The sequence below is a fragment of the Phoca vitulina genome, unplaced genomic scaffold (assembly GCF_004348235.1).
Source record: "Phoca vitulina isolate PV1807 unplaced genomic scaffold, GSC_HSeal_1.0 scaffold1, whole genome shotgun sequence".
NCBI classification, from domain to species: Eukaryota; Metazoa; Chordata; class Mammalia; order Carnivora; family Phocidae; genus Phoca; species Phoca vitulina.
In genome coordinates, this window is record NW_022589704.1 from 91500211 (window position 1) to 91513512 (window position 13302).

The window sequence follows — 13302 nt, forward strand, 5'->3', positions numbered from 1 at the left end:
AGCAGATAACTCACAGGTAAGTCTGTTGCTAGAAGCCAGCTTGTTACCATTTAAAGCAAGGGCGAACCTCTAGTCAGAGCCAGGGGTTCTCAAATTTCATCGTGCCCCAGAACCACCTGCAAGATTTGTTGAAACACAGATTGCTGGGCCTCACTCTTGATGCTTCTAATTCCAGCAAGTCTGGGCAGGGACCTGAGAATGTGCATTTCTAACAAGTTCCCAGCTTTTGCCAGTGCTGCTAGTATGGAGACCACATTTTGAGAACCACACCCTAAGCCCCTGGCCCGCAGCCCTGACTGGGCATTAGAATCACCAGGGGATCTTCAAGCTCAAAGATTCTGATTTAATTGGACTGAGGAGGGGCAGAGGCACGGGTATATTTCTAACATTCCCTAAGCAAGTCTAATATAAAGCTAGGCTTAAAAAAAAAATCAACTGTCCTAGGTGCCAAACCAATTCAGTAAGAAGAGAATCGTCTTTTCAACACATGGTGCTGACACAGCTGGATAGCCACATGCAAAAGAATTAAGTTGAACCCCTTTCTTACACAAAAAACAAAAATTAGCTCAAAGTGGATCACAGACCTAAGTGTAAGAGCTACACTATAAAAACCCTTAGAAGAAAAGAGAGGAGTAAATCTTTGTGACCTTGAGTTAGGCAGAGCCTTGTGAGGTGTGATTTCATTCACATGAAATGTCCAGACTAGGCAAATCTACAGAGACCGAAAGATGAGTGGTTGCCTAAGGCAATGGGAGGAGGAGCATGATAGGGAATCACTGCTAGCGGGTATGGTGTTCCTTCTGGGGGTGATGACAGTGTTCGAAACTTAGATCATGGTGAACACTGCACAACTCTGTGAATATACTGAATACAGTTGTGCACTTAATGGGTAAATGGTATGTTGATTGTATCTCAATAAGGCCATTAAAAAAAAAAACAAACACCTTTTCTAGGCCTTTTGGAAGAGATGCTCTTAGTGATGACTGGCAGGAAATAAGATCCTGTCACATTTTCTCACTTCACTCACCCGTTACACCTACGAAATATGAGAGGGAGTGATTCTGCTTGGGCTATAATTCTAGGAGCCTGATCTGAGACTGTTCCTTCCCCTCCTTGCTCCACCCCTTTAGCCGTGACCTATTCCAAAACCTTCCATACATTCTCTGCTACAGACAAGCTGAAGAAATACAACAGCCACCCCCCCCCTCATCCACAGCTTTGTTTTTTGTGATTTCAGTTACGTGCGGTCAACTGCGGTCCAGAAGCAGAGGATCCTCCTTCTGATATATTGTCGTAAGGTCAGCAGGAGCGTGAGGCTATGTCCGTCTCAGCGCCTGCGTCCTTCCCCTACTTCATCTCATCACGTAGGCATTTTATCACCCCACATCATCACAAGAAGGGTAAGGATGGTACAATAAGATTTTTTTTTTAAGATTTTATTTATTTGATAGAGAGAGCACAAGCAGAGGGAGAGAGAGGCAGAAGCAGGCTCCCTGCTGAGCAGGACCCCGATGTGGGACTCGATCCCAGGACCCTGGGATCATGACCCGGGCCAAAGGCAGCTGCTTAACCGACTGAGCCACCCAGGCGTCCCTATAAGATATTTTGAGAGAGAGAGGCCACATTCACATAAATTTTCCTATATTGTTATAATTATTCTATTTTATTATTATTGTTGTTAATCTCTTACTGTGCCTAGTTCATAAATTAAACTTTGTCATAGGTACATATGTACAGGAAAATATATAAGGTACTATCCAGAGTTTCAGGCATCCACTGGGAGTCTTGGAACATATTCCCCAGGGATAAAGGGAAACTACCATATCGATCTTCAAAAATATACTGTTACTATTGACAGCCTCCACACTAAAGGCACCCTACCTTCCTGTAGGCTTGGTTTCCAGGAACATATGCTCTGTGAAGGCTTGAGCCACTGTCCCTGGCATAGTTCCCACCCATGGTCACACCCATCTCAACACTCAGGCTGAGCCAGGATGCAACAATTCTGGATTATAGTAACAGCATTTCCCATTACTCCCTGCCCCACCCCCAACACCACTCACCCTAGAGGCACATCTGAAAAACCCCTGGAACAATGCTGCTCAACCTATAATGGGCCTACAAATCACAGGGGAATCTTACTTAAAAATAGGTTCTGGTTCATTCAGGGTGAGGCCTGAGATTCTGCCTTTCTAACCAACACACAGGTGATACTCATGCTGCTGGTCTGGAAACCATTTTGAATACTGGGGTCCTACATGGTTCTGATGGAAATGGTTTGCCAACCACACTTGAGAAACACCCTTCTAAAGTCTCACTGCTATAGAGCTTTCTATTGCAGCCAATACATCCAGGGCTTTTGTCTCAGCTTATTAATATTCCAAGGAAGAGACTGGTTAAGCCAATATTACACTGATTAAGATTGTATTCCCTTGAAGCCATTCCTCTTAGCACAGCAGTGTGAAAAGCAGAATCAACATCACCTGCAAACTTGTTAGAACTAGAAAAGCAGATTCTCGGGCTCCACCCAGACCTACTGAATCAAGAACAATGAATTTGAGTTTGAACAAGCCCTTTGGGTGATTCTGGCATTGCTAGAGTTTGAGACCCACTGTCTTAGGGTAACAGTGTCTGAACCACATGGCCCCCCAGGTCTGCACCATCCTGCCCTACCACCTCCCCTGGCCTTCTTTCTGCTCCTCCATTGTGTCTTGAGACCTTCCTAACTGCTATTCTTTTTGCCTGGTAAGGGAAAGCAGAACTTTTTAAATAAGAAAAGCTGCCTCCATGTTCTGAGTGGGCACAGCACCCAATCATTCGAGTAGATTGTCTTTGGCTCTCCCTTGATTGCCAGAGACTCCTCTTCATCTATAACTTAAGGAAGGTGGCATCCATTGCCCTGAAGGGTCTTTCGTGGAACTGGCTTCAACTTCTCCCCATGTAGGCCCTAGGAACCCAAAACCATCCCTGGCAGAAGAACAGAATCAAGGAGCCTCAGGAAGGAGAGGGAGCTAAGCTGTGTCCACTTCCTCTTCTTCAGAGTCGATGTTTTTACAAGTTCCCCTGTATTCTGCCTTGGAAGGAAGTCAGTCAGCAAGAAGGGGAAACAGGCAAAGAGAAACCGATGCTGTACAGAGTGGGAGGCTGAACTGGTGAGCAGGGCTCAACTCACGCACAAGCCTACAAGTTGGGAGGAGAAGATGAGGTTGGCCCAAGCTGTGCTTTGGGCCTGAGCACTGTGCACACTGGAGTCTTGCATCAGCATCTAGGCTGGTGAGTCTTCTTCATGGCTGGGTCTGCAGCACCTAGCACAGCACTGGTACAAGGTAGGAATGCAATAAGTATCCTTGTGGACCGGCTACCTGCAAGCTCACTAGAATCACTGAATCAGCCTCTTCATTCAACTGACCTGGAAACCGAAGCCCAGAAACTTTGAGTGACTTCCCCTTAACACATAGCCAACCAGCAGGAGCCTGCCTAGAACCGGACCTTAAGACCCCCAAGGCCTTCACCCCAGCTAAACTCCCCATTGCCAGCACTCCTTACTTTTCTATGCGATTCAAGATACACCTGGGGAAAGAGTTCAGGGCTTGAATTTTTTTTTGATTAATATTAAATTTTGATGTGGAAGGATAGGGCCTCTGAAAAAAGTCCTTTCAATGTGAAGCTATTTTTAATCACCTTGGGTCTTTATAATGTCCAGCTCCTGGGGCTGTAAATATTGCCGATAGAATGGCACTGGTATTGGGCTGGAGGTGGCAGGCCTGGAGTGTAATCTAATTTCCTGAACTACATTCACATGCGAAGAGATAGCAAAACCGGAACGTGTGATTGGGCCCCATTTCCTGAAGGCCTTCCCAGATTAGTCAGAAGGGGCATGGAGACAATCTTCATGGCTGGCTTTTGTTTACTGGGTTTTACACTAGAGGAAAGACTTGTTAATTGATACAAGGTCAAACATTTATAAAAATAAAAGAGAAAATCCCTTTTAATGAAAAAAAAAGAACAAACGAAAATTCCTTAAATAAGTATAAATATTGATTAGACTCCATATAAGTGCCTGGAAATAAAATGATTTTCTAAAATTACCAGAATGCATTATTTATTATCCATGTCACTGAGGTAGGACAATAGCATATTATAGGAAAAACAGAGGGTTATAGGATTATAGGATTTTTTAAAAGGGATAGGATGAGACTCACAAGCAGCTCAGTTGTGGTATTGGCTGAGCAAAGGCTTCAGGATCCCTCTCTGACAATTAAGAGGGCACCCCCAGTTGAGATGACAGCATATAGAAGGATCCAGAGGCCATGCTACTCAGGAAATCTACTCCAAAAAGAGAAGGGCACACCTTCCAGCAATAAGAACATGTATCATGGCAATAACATCAGTAGCAATGATTATTCTATTATAAATAATCTTACTGTATTTTCAATCATTTTTAAACTTTTATGTTCACCATCAATTTGTCCTCTCACAATATACCTATGAGGTATACAGACCAGGCGATGCGCCAATTTTATTTATTGAGCACCTATCATGTGCCAGGCAACAGGGAACAACGTTGAACAAAACAGAAATGTCCCGTGCCTGAATGGAGCCAACAGTCTTGTGGCAAGACAGATATTAAATAGTAATTCTGCATGAAGAAAATTTTGCTCTTTGTATCCATCATTCAACAATCATTAAAAGCCCACTTCGTGCTACACTCTTGCTCGGCACTGGGACACAAAGATGACCAAGACATAGCCCCAGCCCAGAGGAACTTCCTGTTGAGGCAGGAAGAGAGACTCCAAACAAAAAATAATGCTGGGAAAGGAGAGAGGACTTCACCAAAAAGGAGACATTTGAGCTGAATTTGAAAAAAACTGGTAGGATATTTGCTTTTCTGAGAAACGGAGACTTGTGGGCAGAAGAGGAAAAGGGCACGCTGTGCCCAGCTGTGAGGGAGACGAGGCATTGGCTGGAGGGTTGCGGAAAGGAGGAGCTGTAGGTGAGGCTGGCCAAGTAGACAGTGCGGCTAGCTTATACAGGGCTGAGAATTCCTACACCGCCGAGGCAAAACATCGTCCGGGCAAGAGGGTGCCTCTAGGTCACAGCAAAGCATCCATATAACCAACTTTTCATTTTGGAAAAAAAGAATTCTGTGCCCAAAGTAGGGTATGGATTTGAGGAGGAAGACACAGGGCTGAGGTCAATTAGGAGTTAGAATCTACAAAAGGATGATCCAAATAAAGATTTAAAAAGAGGAAAAAAACTGTATAGGAAGGAGACAAAAGTGCTCAATAACTACAGCCTGAAAATAGTGTGTGCTAAAGATGCCACTACGTTATTTCACGCAAGCCCCACAACACCACTACTGAGGTCTTAGTATTCCCACTTTATAAATGAGGAAACTGAGGCACCGAGAATTGAGGTAATTCCCCAAGGTCACATGTCTAGTAAGAAGCTGGAGTCTGGGCTCAAAGCCACTCACCCATCTTTGCAGAGAGCACACTCAGCGAACGTTTGTCCTGGCTAAGGGGGTTGCCCAGCAAGGAGCGAATGCAGTGAACAGTAAAGGAGTTCGGAGGGGAGAATGGTCAGAGTGACTCTCCCTGACCTGGTGACAGTCTTCACCCTGCAGTCTCTGCAAGGGTCAAACGACCTCCCTGTCCTCTGATGGAGAAACACCTAGGAAACAAACAAAGAGCAGTCTCTGGGAAGATCCACCAAAATCTCATTTACTGAACAAAGGGTGATAAAATGGCAAGAAACCCACCACAGGGAACAGAAACTGCAGATTCTGGCTGGGACATCTCTTTCCACCCACTCTGCCTATTCAGTAGGCCCATACATCACTTTTCCCTCAGACTGTTGATTAGAGAGACACCCACCACCCTGACACAACACGTTAATTATGAAAACAGAGTGCTGTGCACAACATAACATGGAAATGAAGTGACATGCATCCAATTAATTAAACTTTCACAGCTCCAATCAGTTTTAATTAGAGAAGCTATCCTTTTCACTCTCCTCTCAATCAATAAATGAACTTTGCAATCCATACATATTTTTTAATCAATTAGCAAGTAGGAAAAAATAGTGTAAGTCTGTTGCTGAGGACACATGAATTCCTCCATAAGCTACACCTATGTGTATTATCCATTTTATTCTTGAATTTACAAGCAACACAGGTTGAGTCCCTACAGCTTGTTTCCAAGTTAAATGAAAAATGGAAGCTGAGAAATGACAGCCCCATCATTTCCACACAACCTCTTACCATTCTTGTTTACAGACCGAGGAAATATATTGAGGACTTCAGAAATTAAGAAAGGCTCCTAGTACAATGTTGGTAGATGAGCTCAAAAGCTGTTTTTTTTTTTCTGGTCATCAGTATACTGTGTATCCTTGACAAAAGGAAAGCTCTTCCTCTCCAGAAAGAGCATCCTCTTTGACCATGCATACGGCTTCTGGAGGGCAACCCACAGATCACTAAGTCCAGACTGGAGAGACACTCAGCCCCTCGGGTCAGCCAGCTCAGCCCCAGTGACTGATGGAGCCACACTTACAGCAATCAGATCTGCTTCACATGTGATCTTGTCAACACCACACAGCTGGTGATTCCAATAGGGCTGCATTATGCTGTGTTCCTGTCTGTGTCCTGTCCATCCTCCCAGGTGGATTTTTAAATCCTTACATTGGAGAAGAGGAAGGTCATAAGAATGGAATAAGCAAAAGGTCAGTACCCATGGGAGCCAAAAGGAATAGAAAAAATGAGGTGTCGAATGGGTTGGGCAGTTCAGGAAGCTAAAGCGTAGAATGAGACATAAAAGCAGGAAACTCATTTTATGCAATAATTACTGTATGCACCTTAAAATATGGAAGAAATGGGAACCCTTCCAAACTCATTTTACAAGGCCAGCATTGCCCTGCTATCAAAACCAGACAAGGATGCCACAAGAAAATAAAATTACAGGTCAATATCCCTGAGGAACATAGATGCAAAGATCTGCAACAAAATATTAGCAAACAGAATTCAACAATACATTAAAAACTTAAAAAAAAAACAATACATTAAAAGGATCATACATCAGGATTAAGTGGGATTTATTTCAGGGATAGAGGGATGGTTCAACAACCATGAATCAACATGGTATGCCACGTTAACAAAATGAAGGGTAAAAATCATATGATCATCTCAATAGGCACAGAAAAAGAATTTGACAAAATTCAACATTTAATTATGATAAAACTCGCAACATAATAAAGGCCATATATGAAAGCCCACAGCTAACACTATTCTCAACAATGAAAATCTGGAAGCTTTTCCTCTAAGGTCAGAAACAAGACAAGGATGCCCTCTCTCACCACTTTTATTCAACCTCGTATTAAAAGCCCTAGCCAGAACAATTACGGAAAAAAAAAAAAAAAAAAAACGAAAAAAAAGACATCCAAATCAGAAAGGAAGAAACAGAACTGCCACTGTTTGTAGATAACATATTATATATAGAAAACCCTAAAGACTCCACCAAAAACTGTTGGAGCTAATCAATGAATTGAGTAAAATTGCAGGATACAAAATCAACATACAAAAATCTGTTGTATTTCTATACACTAATAATGAACTATCAGAAAGAAAAATTAAGAAGTAATCTCACTTGCAATTACATCAAAAAGAATAATATACCTAGGAATAAATTTAACCATGGAGGGGAAAGACCTATACCCTGAAACTATAAGACGCTGATGAAATAAATTGAAGATGACAAAAATAAATGGAAATATATTCTGTGTTCATGGATTGGAAGTATTAATATTGTTTAAATGTCTATAATACCCAAAGGAATCTACAGAATCAATGCAATCTCCATCAAAATCTCAATGGCATTTTTTACAGAATTAGGACAAATAAATCTAAAATTTGTATTGGAACTACAAAAAGCCTGAATAGACAAAGCAATCTTGAGAAAGAAGAACAAAGCCAGAGATATCATGCCCCCAGATTTCAAACTACATTACAAAGCTATGGTAATCAAAACAATATGGTATTGGCATAAAAACAGACGCATAAATCAATAGAATAGAATAGAGAGCCCAGAAATAAATCCCCACCTGTATGGTCGACTAATTCATGACCAAAAAAGCCAAGAATATACAACTGGGAAAAGGACAGTCTCTTCAATCAATGGTGTTGGGAAAACTGGACAGCCACGTGCAAAAGAATGAAACTAGACCACTATCTTACACCATAGACAGAAACCAACTCAAAATGGATTAAAGACTTAAATGTAAGACCTGAAACCATAAAACTTCTAGATAAAAACATGGGCGGTAAGCTCCTTGACATTAGTCTTGGTGATGATTTTTAGATTTGACACCAAAAGCAAAAGCAAGAAAAGTGAAAATAAATTAGTAGAACTACATTATACTAAAAAGCTTCTGCACAGCAAAGGAAATCATCAACAAAATGAAAAGGCAACCTACTGAATGGGAGAAAATACTTGTAAATCACATATCTGATAAAGGATTAAAATCCAAAATACATGAAGAACTTATACAACTCAACACCAAAAAAAAAGTCCAATTTAAAAATGGGTAAAGAGGGGCACCTGGGTGGCTCAGTTGGTTAAGTGTCTGCCTTCTGCTCATGTCATGATCACAGAGTCTTAGGATCAAGCCCCGTGTCGGGCTCCCTGCTCGGTGGGGAGCCTGCTTCCCCCTCTCCCTCTGCTCCCCTCCTCCTGCTCTTTTGCTCAATCTGTCTCAAATAAATAAAATCTTTTTTTTAAAAAATGGGTGAAGGATCTGAGTAGACATTTTTCCAAAAAACACATATAGATGGCCAAGAGGTCCATGAAAAGATGCTCAATATCACTAATTATCAGGGAAACACAAATCAAATCCACAATGAGATATCATCTCACACCTGTGAGAATGGCTGTTATCAAAAAGACAAAAAATAACAAGTGTTGGTGAGGGCGTGGAGAAAAGGGAACCCTCATGCACTGTTGTGGGAATGTAAATTGGTGCAGCCACTATGGAAAACGGTATGGAGTTTTCTCAAAAAATTAAAAACAGAACTATATTATCCAACAATTCCACTTCTGGGTATTTATCTGAAGGAAACGAAAACACTAATTCAAAGAGATAATATGCACTGCCCCTCCCATGTGCACTGCAGCATTATTTACAATAGCCAAGACATGGAAGCAATCTAAGTGTCCATTAATGGATGGATAAAGATGAATGGAATATTATTTAGTCATAAAAAAGAAGGAAATCTTGTCATTTGCCACAACATGGATGGACTCTGAGGGTATTATGCTAAGTAAAATAAGCTAGACAGAGAAAGACAAATACTGTATGATCTCACTTATATGGGGAATCTAAAATAAAAACTGTACTCAAAGGCACAGAGAACACATTGGTGGTTGCCAGAGGCAGGGGTTAGGGGTGAGCAAAATGGGTGAAGGTGGGCAAAACGTATAAACTTCCAGTTAGAAAATAAAGAAATCCTGGGCATATAATGTAGAGCAAGGCAACGATAGTCAATAGTATTATACGGTATATTTGAAAGTTGCTAAGAGAATAAATCTTAAAAGTTTTTAGTACAAAAGAAATTATAACTATGTGTGGTAATGGATGTTAACTACACTTATTATGGTGTTATTTCTCAGTATATATAAATATCAAGTCATTATATTGTACACCTGAAACTAATAGGATGTTATATGTCAATTATACCTCAATTAAAAAATACTATTCTGGGTAGTAATGAAAGCAAAATGGGAGGAGGAGCTAAGGTTCACATATGTCTACACCTCCATCGGTGACAGACATAGCTAATCAATCACAGGTCTGCTTCCAAAAATGACTTCAGAAATCATATCAGTTCAGAAACCTTGACTCAAACTGGTTTAAACAATATAGAAATGTATTCTCTCACATAACAGAAAGTCTAGAGGGCCAGACTGGGGGTGAATTGAGGGTTGGTTGATTCAGTGGCTCAATGAAGTTGTCAAGGACCCTGTTTCTCTCAATCTGTCTCTTTTGCCATCCTCAAAGTTGGCTTAAGATTCATTCTGGCAGGGGCGCCTGGGTGGCTCAGTCGTTAAGTGTCTGCCTTCGGCTCAGGTCATGATCCCAGGGTCCTGGGATCTAGCCCTGCATCGGGCTCCCTGCTCCGCGGGAAGCCTGCTTCTCCCTCTCCCACTCCCCCTGCTTGTGTTCCCTCTCTCACTGTGTCTTTCTCTGTCAAATAAATAAAATCTTAAAAAAAAAAAAAAAGATTCATTCTGGTTGCAGGATGGCTGCAGTAGAAATCATATACAGGATGACAAGGTCCAGAGGATACAGAGAGATCATCTTTCCCCACTTGTAAGAGAAAAGTGACCTTTCCCAGAAACCCTCAGCAGGCTTCTCCTCACATCAGTGTTCAAAGGTAGACTGCTTGCCCTTTCCTAAATTAGTCACTGGCCCAGGGAAGGAGATGATCCTGCTGCTTTAGACTCATCCATCTTAATTAGAATGGATGTTAGGGAATCAACCATTGTGTTGTTCCCTAAGGAGATCTCATTCTTCACAGCATCATAGTGCCCACGGATCAAACGTGCCAGAGATAAATCTCTTGGCCATCTTGGACTGGGAGAAGAGCCAACCATTGGGGAACTAGAGAGCATGGCTTATTAAGGGTGAGGGAGTAAAAGAGACAGGGGAAGCTGTTTTGTTTGGGAAAGAGTTTGAGAGTTTGAGTTCTTGGAGTTGAGGAGAAATCCATGCCCCTCACCCCAACCCCCAGAGACCTGGCAGAACCTATCTAAACTGAGAAAGAAAAGGTTTTCAGAAGATGTGATGCATGTCAGGGGAAGCTGTGGTTCCATATTACAGGCACAAATTTAGGTCAATGTGTAAACTCTCAGGTAAGGAGTCTAAATCAGTCATCAGCTTACCCAAGAAAGGTGAAATGGGAGCCACAGATCTGGGATCCAGGACTCAGAGAGCAACCACAAGCAACATTCACAAGATGGTCACTCAGAGAAATTTGGTACTTAAAGGACAAAAAATTTGCCAGTCTCTCTTTCTGGCAGAGACCCCTGCTTTTTCTGAGTGATGATCTTAAAGACGCTTCTCCCTCGGTTTGAGATGAGAAGGAAGCAAATAATAATAACAACAACAATTGTAATAATAATAATTTGGTAAGAATTATTAAATGTTGAGAGGAAGTAGGAAGAGGAGAGGTGAGAAAAGGTGACCGTAGTATAATGAGCCAACTCCTCATTTTTCATAGTGGAAATTAAAAAATATTATCTAACGCTCATAAATCAAGAAATAGAGATATAGCATATTGTAAGGAGATAATCACCACAAAAATTAAATCCTAAATAGATCAAAGCAGGGGTTGGGGTGGGGTAACAACCAGGCAAAAGACTGCTTCTTGCCATTACTAAGCTCTTCTTTACTATTTATTACTTTGTCAAACATTTAAAACAAAGTATCTGAGAAGATAAATTTAAATGGTTGTTCTCTCTTGTATCCCTGGCACTTAGTAGGTATTCAGTAATTATCTGTTCAATGAATCAATGAAATGCCCCAAGTAAGAGAAATTGGTGAGCACCAGCTAAGTATGTTACAGAGCTGTGCCTTCCCCTTGGGCTTTCTCAGATGAGATGGTATGGGAGCACCTACACGGGCACCCCTGAACTCTCAGTCTGGACCTCACTTATTACAAATCTAGAAGAGTAATATTGAATGCTCTGTCAATTTGAAATTTCAACATCAAAAGAGCTTCTCTCTCTCCCTCTCTCTCTCTCTTTTTAAATGAACTTTTCTTACTGATCATGTCCCACACTTTCATGGTATCCCATAGAGTAAGTCCACTTTTTTTTGCTCTGGGTGTAGACCAGGTGCCCAGCTGAGTGGCAGCATTCAGAGCTGTCAACATGAGTAATTGACCCACAGGGGGATCTCTATCGGGGAGTCAAAAAAAAAAAAAAAAAAACGGTTGTCATCTGGTGCTATCTAGCAACCTTACCAGACTGTCTAATGCGTACAGATAATCAAATGTCTATAGTAGATTACAGGGAAGACCAGCTCACTCAACATACTCTGCATAAGCCCCCTACCCATCTGTGGGCATTGATCAAGGAATTTTCTCAATAAGTGATTTCCCTGAGGATTTCCAGGAAAAGAACTTTGTCAATGGTAATAGAATCTTCTTCAAAAGCACAGTGGGAAAATCCCTTTGAAGACCAGTACACGCCTGACAGGTTACCTCCTTATGTTTCCCTTTGATGATTCCTAAAGGCCTTTAAGTTATAAACAAGTGTTTGGATGTGGTGATTTCCAGCATATACTGGGCAGGAGCTCCTTGAATATGAATAGAGAAAACATTTAAAATCTAATCAATTATAAAAATGGTTTTGACATTGGGTTTACATGTTTTAGTTAAAAGTGTGTACTTCACAAATTAATGAAACGTTCCAAGTATTTGGATTGGTTGTTAAAAAAAAAAAAAAAAGTAGGAAAAAATGCTGATTTAATTCCCTGTGGGGTATCTCCTAACTGGAGGTTACCATCTGCCCATGAGGCCCACCACTGCTTCACTGCCCAAAACCAGTCACTGGCCTTGAGCAAAATGGGCTAGGAGTAGATCCTTCCCGGCTGCCTATAAGGAGACATACACCTAACACTCTGCTTCAAGCGAGCTGGAGCCAGACACAACTCCTCTGGGACCCACAGATTGCCCGGACTTGTTTCTGCGGCAGGAGATGCCACCATCAGGAACAGCTGTGTCCCCCCCCCATCTCCCCACCTCCCCCACGGCTACTCAGAGGATCTAGGAGTGGTAACAGCAAAGCCTGTGCGAGGGCAAATCCACTTTGCCATCACAAAAGAATGGACTCTTGAGGCAACAATGAAGCTAGTGGCTAAAGCACAGGCATGCACCCCCCCCAACACACACACACACACACACACACACACACACACACACAGATTCAAGCTGCGGGTGACCCAGTACTTGTCTCAGATTCCTGCTCCAGCAAACACAAGTCTGCCCCAGTTGTTTGCAAAGTGGAGGTGCCGGATACTCTATTTCCTGACCTGGCTTTGCCCCAGTGTCATGACACACAAATGACTAAAAGGACATCCGGGCACAGACTGGGAATGTCAGGCCTGCTGAATTGCCAATGTTGCAAGCTGGCCTGGGGTGTCTCAGTCAGCTTTAGTCAGCGACAAAACCAGGCAGCATCGAGGTGCCACCACTTAAATGACCTCCCCTCTTTTTTAAGGTGCTGCAGTTAAAGTATCACGTGGCACCAC